General features: G+C 41.2%; 2 pseudogenes; both read left to right on the top strand.

Moving 5' to 3' along the window:
• Positions 1 to 345: 345 nt before the first annotated feature.
• On the top strand, positions 346 to 1,272 carry LOC146976351 (odorant receptor 131-2 pseudogene; annotated as a pseudogene).
• A 3,677-nt stretch (positions 1,273 to 4,949) lies between these two features.
• Positions 4,950 to 5,867, top strand: LOC146976350 (odorant receptor 131-2 pseudogene; annotated as a pseudogene).
• The last annotated feature ends 1,505 nt before the right edge of the window (positions 5,868 to 7,372 follow it).

The raw sequence follows: 7,372 nt of genomic DNA, 5'->3' as shown, positions 1-7,372 counted from the left end.
AGGTCACTCCGGTTTCTGTAGCACCTCCTATAGATAGCTAATGAGGGAACTAGCAGCGAGTGATGATGACGACAGTGTCGTGAGCAGTGAATTTCACTTGGTGTTTTTTTTTTTTCTTAGATGTCCTGATCTTTAAAGTCATCAGACACCTCTCTGTGAAGAGAGTCACCTTTGGAATAACATGGAGGACTTGGTGAACTGCTGCATAACTGCTGTATTCAGAGAAGCTTTCTAGTGGACCTGTATCCCTTTGTAACAAATACATAACTTTGTGTTGACAGGTCAGGTACAATAGAGAATGACACTTCACTTGACTTTTGTCTTTTGGGTTCACTCAGAAAATATATGGCAGATAACAGCTCATTAGTTGGTGGTGCTTCTCTGCGACGTCAGATCAATGACCAGGTTGTGATTGTTCAGATCCTGGTGGTGATTTTTCTCTGCATCAACTTGTTGCTCATCCTGACCTTCTTTAAAAAAGAGTGCTTCTACACAACCACACGTTACATCTTATTTGCTGTTATATTACTGTCAGATAGTTTATTGTTATTTTTCTCTGATATTCTACTAATCTTGAGCTATTTTCGATTTACCATGCAAGTGTGGTTGTGTGTCATCATCCATGTTTTTGTGCTTTTGTGCACTATACTCACACCAGTTACTCTGACAGCAATGACTCTGGAGCGCTATGTGGCCATTTGCATGCCCCTGCGCCATGGAGAGCTGTGCTCCACACGTAGCACTGTGTACTGTATTCTCGTTGTTCATGGCATCAGCTCTGTGCCCAGTATTGTTATTCTTTCCATGTTCTTTGCATCAGCAACTCAACATTTCTATGAACAATATCAGATATGTTCATCAGAAATGTTAAGCTTCTATGTATGGCAGGATCATGTTCGGTCAGCTGTACAACAGTTCTACTTCCTGGTAATGTGCGTCATTATTGTTGTCTCCTATATTAAAATAATGAAAGTGGCTAGAGCTGCATCAGGAGAAAATAAAAAGTCATCAAAGAAAGGACTCAAGACAGTGGTTCTTCATGGTTTCCAGCTGCTGCTCTGTCTCATTCAGCTGTGGTGCCCATTCATAGAGAATTGGGTACTTCAAATTAATTTCATGTTGTTTGTACAAGTTAGGTTCTTTAATTACGTAACATTTTTTCTTGCACCAAGATGTCTGAGTCCTCTTATTTATGGCCTCAGAGATGAGACTTTTTTTCAAGCACTGAAAAGCTATGCCTCTATTAGTGTGTTTAAAAGAAATATTATTTGACATAATATTCTGACAGTAAGTCATGTTTAATTGCACTTATGCAGTACAATTCAATTATAAAGCACTCAAATTTCATGTGAACGTAGTGGAAATAACTGTATGTTTGATAGTCACTTTGGATCCTAGCCCTTGTTTTGCTTTTAGATGTAAACGATTTAGGAACAAAAACCATTAGTAAGGGTGAAGTGTTGAGAAAGTTATGTCCATCAACAGGTGATGTAAACAACAGGGCACTCGGTGAAATGCTTGTTGCTACTCGCAGGCTCAGATTGCTCGTTGAGAGACAACATCATGGAGAGAATTCCCACAGAAATAGATTTTATTGGTCAGTTGATTGTCAGAAGACAGTTTGTGAAATATGAAATATCCAAATGTTTTTCTACTTTTAGTATAAGCATCTTTTAACCCTTAGGAGTCTGGGCCTATTTTGGCCGTTTTTTAATACTTTTGATTTCGCCTTTATATATTACATAAAACTTTTTTTTTAACATGCACATGCTTGGTATCTTTTTTTTTCACTACAACTTGATCTATTAATTCTGAGAATTAATCTTTCACTTGAACCTACTTAATTAACACATTGGGCCTAAAAACACAATCATCCCGGACATTCTCATAGACAAGCTGCTCCTCCTGGGCATCCCCAGCCAGCTCTGCACCTGGATCAGAGACTTTCTTTCTGCCCGCCCCAGGTTGGGCCCCTACATCTCCTCTACAATAACCCTCAGCACTGGCTCCCCCCAGGGCTGTGTGCTGAGCCCTTTGCTCTATTCACTATACACATATGACTGTACACCCATCCACACCTCCAACTCCATAATTAAATTTGCGGATGACACCACTGTGGTTGGCCTCATAAGGGAGGGGGACGAGTCCGACTACCGGGATGAGATACACAAATTGACCTTATGGTGTTCCACAAACAATCTGACACTTAACACAAAGAAAACAAAAGAACTGATACTGGATTCAAGTGCAGAACAGATCACACACCCATCATCATAAACGGAGACTGTGTGGAAATTGTCCACAGTTTCAAATTCCTGGGCATCCAAATATCCCATAACCTCTCCTGGTCCACAAACACCATGGACATTGTAAGGGAGGCACAGCAGCGTCTGCATTTTCTATGAGTCCTTAACTCTTTCGTGACCATTGACGAAACCATTTTTATTTTTTTTTACAGATTATGATAATAGACACTCTCAGGTACCCCGTGTGTGAATATGGTAGTCCTCTGATATGTAAAACTGTTTTAAACTACAATCAAAACATAATGGTTTTTATAAACTGTGATCTTGGTTTTGTCTGAGTAACTGTGCGTTCACACCAAAAGCTTCCAAAGCGTCAAAAACGCCGGAAGTCAATTCATTTTCAATGAGAGCCCGGCGACACTGAGCGTCCAAAGCGTCAACAGGCGTCGCCGCGCTTCCAAAGCGTCCAAAGCGTCAACAGGCGTCGCCGCGCTTCCAAAGCGTCCAAAGCGTCCAAAGCGTCACCAGACGAGAAGTTGAGCCAGGTTTAACTTTAGGGTAATTAGCTATGACGCGGTTCGGCGGCAACCTGTCAGAATAGAGATGTCTGTCGGCTGCCTTTTTTTTCTTTTTTTTTGTAATTCGGCTCCCCAATGACCAGCGCGATCGAACTTTGACGTCAGTCACGTGACGAGCGGCCAAAGCGGCTGAAAATATTTGCCGTTTTGGGAGCTGTCTTGTGTGACGCCCACCCTCGAGCGTTTTTGACGCTTTGGAAGCTTTTGGTGTGAACGCACATTAATCGGTCTCCTTGAATGCTGCTCTGGGGACAAAGTGTAGCGTGCTGTACGGCTGTCGGCTTATTACAGTGTTGCCAACTTGATGACTTTCTCGCTAAATCTGGCGACTTTCCAAACCCTCTTGGCGACTTTTTTTTTTCAAAAGCGACTCGCGACAAATCTAGCGACTTTTTCCGGTGCTGTTACAAACATTTCTGCTTTGTAGATTCGGACATGAAAGCACGTTGTCACTGCTGTTTTCAACGTGCAGCGGGCGCTGTGAGCCGGGCGCCACCCCTGTCTCAAAGCCACGTCACGGAGCTGTCTCAGTTGTGGCCAGAGACCCATGCCGCCGCACCCCCCAGATTTGCCTACAAAAATACATATTTAGCCGTAGAAATGATTTGGGAGACATGCCACACTGCAGAGTACCGGTAAAATGAGCGGATTGCCACTTGACACAAAAGTGCATTTTTCTCTGAAACTAGAGTGGGGGCTCCGCGAATGAAACGGCGGAAAAACTCGCTGTTTTTTCGAGGAGCACGTTGGAAAGTCACTCTTCAACCACGTGAAAACTGTTTGTTTCTGTGATGTACAGAGTTTGCTTCAACGTGAGAAAAAAGGTATAACAAATAGCCAAAAACATGCGGTCCAGAGCGGGATGTGATGAGCAATTAGTGTGGTCGCGAAACAGTTAAAAGGAACAACCTGTGCAGGAGGCTGCTGGTGGCGTTCTACTACTCGGCCATCGAGAGCATCCTGACGTACGGCATCACAGTGTGGTATGGGGCATGCTCTGCAGCCGACAAGAAAGCTCTGCAGAGGATCACTAAAGCAGCGGTAAAAAATCACCAGCTGCCCCCTCCCCACACTTGAGGACATTGCTTACACCCGCTACCTCCGCAGAGCAGAAACCATCACCAAGGACTCTTCTCACCCAGGTCACCACCTGATCGCCCCCCTGCCCGGGGAGGCGGTACAGGCAAATCAAAACACGCACAAATCTGTTGAATAGCTTCTTTCCAAAGGCCATACACTCCCTGAACTGGAATCACTAATGCACTTTTGCCATTGCACTGTTATTTTTAGCCTATTTTATTTTAGTTATTTAGTTATTTTCCCTGCCGGCCAGACTGGTTGTGTATGTTATTTTGTGTATATTGTTTACATTTGTTGACACCGAGGCCACTGGCAATTTCGTTGTATTTCTTTTTATAAAAGTGTGTGCTATGTCATTAAGTTGTACCTGTTTTTTAATGAGAAAGACTGAAATTATGTTTACAGTATCTATTATTTAAGACCAGCCAAGACCACCCTAAGACCAGCTTGACCAGCCAAGATCAGCCAGACCACCCTGACCAACTAAGACCAGCCCTGACCAGCTTGGCTAAAACCAGCTGACCAGCTAAGACCAGCCTAACCAACTCGTACTAGCCTGACCAGCTAGCCTGACCAGCTAAGACCAGGTGACCAAAACCTAGCTAAAACCATCAAACCAGCTTGACCAGCTGGTCTAAGCTGTTTTTTTCAGTAGGACGGGGACAGGGAGGGGGGGAATTCGTGCTTCATCATGGTACGGACCAACAGGCCCTAGTGTGAGTGAACCCTTAGAATTTGCAGTACTTTAGAGAGCCAATGAGGAAGACCATTAGAGTAAGTAGGGGTTTCATGTAATGTTATTTAAAGTCGTCTTCATGCACAGCCTTCTATCAGTCGGCTACACAGAACTCAGCAGACAACGTTGCTCTCTTGACCAGTTTGTAGAGGTAATCTGCTGCATCTAATCCTACATCCTATCACTTCAGAGAAAATTTAATAATCATCATTTTGTATAAAGAATCCAATCTTATTCTGATGAGGACACACTGATGGGCCTTTTGCAGTGGCTAAACTCCTTTAGGACTCTTTTCTGTTTACTTAGGCGATGGAGGCAGAGAACAATTCACTGATATTTGCTGAGGTCATTGAGCAGCAGATTTTTACTGTGCAGGTGCTGATGATGATTTTTCTCTGCATCAACTTGTTGCTCATCATAACCTTTTTTACAAAAGAGTGTTTCTACACAACCACACGTTACATCTTATTTGCTGTTACATTACTGTCAGATAGTTTCTTGTTGTTCATTACTGATATCCTACTTATCGTCCACCTTTTTAATATTGCATTTCAAGTGTGGATATGTCTCATTATCTGTGTTGTGATTGTTGTATATACTTCAGTCACACCAGTTACTTTGGCAGCAATGACTCTGGAGCGCTATGTGGCCATTTGCATGCCCTTGCGCCATGGAGAGCTGTGCTCCGCACGGAATACTGTAAACTGTATACTCATCATTCATGGCCTCAGCTCTGTGCCATGCATTATTATTCTCTTCACCTTCTTTATATCAGCATCACTTAGCTTTTACAAAAAACATCAATTATGTTCAGTGGAGGTGTTGATGTTACACCTGTGGCAGCATAATCTTAGGTCAGCTATTTATCAAGTCCAGTTTCTGATAATGTCCATTATCATTGTTTACTCCTATATTAAAATAATGAAAGTGGCCAAAGCTGCATCAGGAGATGATAAAAGGTCATCACAGAAAGGACTCAGAACAGTGATTCTTCATGGTTTTCAGCTGCTGCTCTGTCTCATCCAGATGTGGTGCCCATTCATAGAAGCTGCTTTGCTCAAGATTGATTTGTTTTTATTCCTTAATGTGCGTTATATTAACTACATCCTATTTTATCTTGCACCCAGATGTCTGAGTCCTCTCATTTATGGCCTCAGGGATGAAGTCTTTTTTCATGCACTTAAAAGCTGTGCCTCCTTCGAGTTGTGTAAAAGAAACATTATTTGACAAATTTGAGTCACAGTTAGACACTTGTGAAAGTGTTTGAATTAGGCTCAGTGAGTTCTGCCTTGTGGACCAACAGGTGTTTTTAATCAGAACCACAGTATGAGTGTCGTGGATCAATATCAGGTCCCGCATGATATTGTAATGAGTCATTAGTGAGGTGCTTGCTGTCATAATATCTATATACACAGTCAAGCATATATATGTGGTTTTAGTTGGAAAATGCAGCATGTAGGATATTTTAATTCTTTTATATAGCTATATATATATATTATTATTATTATTTTTTTTTTTTTTTTTTTGGGGGGGGGGGGTTACGGTACACTTGGTTAGCTTTTTATTCACAAATTGCTTTTTTTCCCCCACAAAATGGAAATGGTTGTATAATGGCTATATAATTTATACCTCCATGACCATTTGCAATAATTATTATTTTTAGATGAAATATTTAATGACTCTCCTCAGAACTCAGTTTGTCATGGTGTAGCATTATTACCGATTGTGTATGTGTGCCTGTGTGTGGGTTGGGTGGAGTTGGGGGAGTCTTCTAAAAACCAAAAAAACTTTTATTGTAAAGCACTTTGCACTACAATTTCTTCCTCCATAACCATTTTTGCAATACTGAGTTTTTAGATGAAATATGGTGTGTATGTGTGAATGGGAACAATGGAGTCTGCTTAGGAAAACTGTTTTTAACAATTTTTGAAAGACACATGATGAAATAAAGTCATTCCACTCACTTTCTATTGCATTTCTTATATTTTAATACCACTGTGTACATGACATGGACGAGATGGAGGTTGCTCTGCCCTGAGTGGGTTGTTTGTAAGGGTGTATTCGCATTTGTTTGGGTAATAGAATGAATGAGTGTATGTGGCTCATTTTGAGGGTCACAGTCTAATCCCTGTTGGTTAAAAGGCAATATTCTGTACATAGGTCATGATGACACATTTAAATATGAAATGACCAGGTAGTTGCATGGTTCTTATGTGGCAACTTATATATGGAAAAGTGTTGTAAACTATTAGGTCCAAAAAGTTCAATAAAAGCAATGATAATGAAGCTACATGGCGTGATCATTGAGTCAATACCTAAGGGATAATGTATAGTTAGGAGGTTGTTATGGAGAAATAAACCCCCAACAGGAAGTATGGGTTTCATACTTCCAGAAGGGGTTTATTTTGCACTTCAGCACTTCGTAAATGGTTAATATTTGTTTTTTAAACCATCGATAAACATTACTTAAATGGTTATTGTAAAGTTGCAACTGATGTTTGTAATACTTTGTAAATGGTTAATAACCGACTTATAAACCATCTATAAACATTACGGTTATTGTAAAGTTGCGACTGATGTTTATGATAATTACTTAAAGCAGAAGTAAGTGGTCCGGTCGTTTTCGCTAATGCTGCGTTCCAGGCAGGCTTTTGAAATCGTAAATTACAGCTTCAAGTCACAACTTACGACTTTGTAGCGTTTCAGGCAACCCACTCGTGTTTTTCCGACCT

This window comes from Trachurus japonicus, chromosome 13 (assembly GCF_045865225.1).
Source record: "Trachurus japonicus isolate A0001 chromosome 13, Traja_1.0".
Classification (NCBI taxonomy): Eukaryota; Metazoa; Chordata; class Actinopteri; order Carangiformes; family Carangidae; genus Trachurus; species Trachurus japonicus.
The sequence above is the reverse complement of the archived record's forward strand: the minus strand, read 5'-3'. Positions and strand labels throughout refer to the sequence as shown.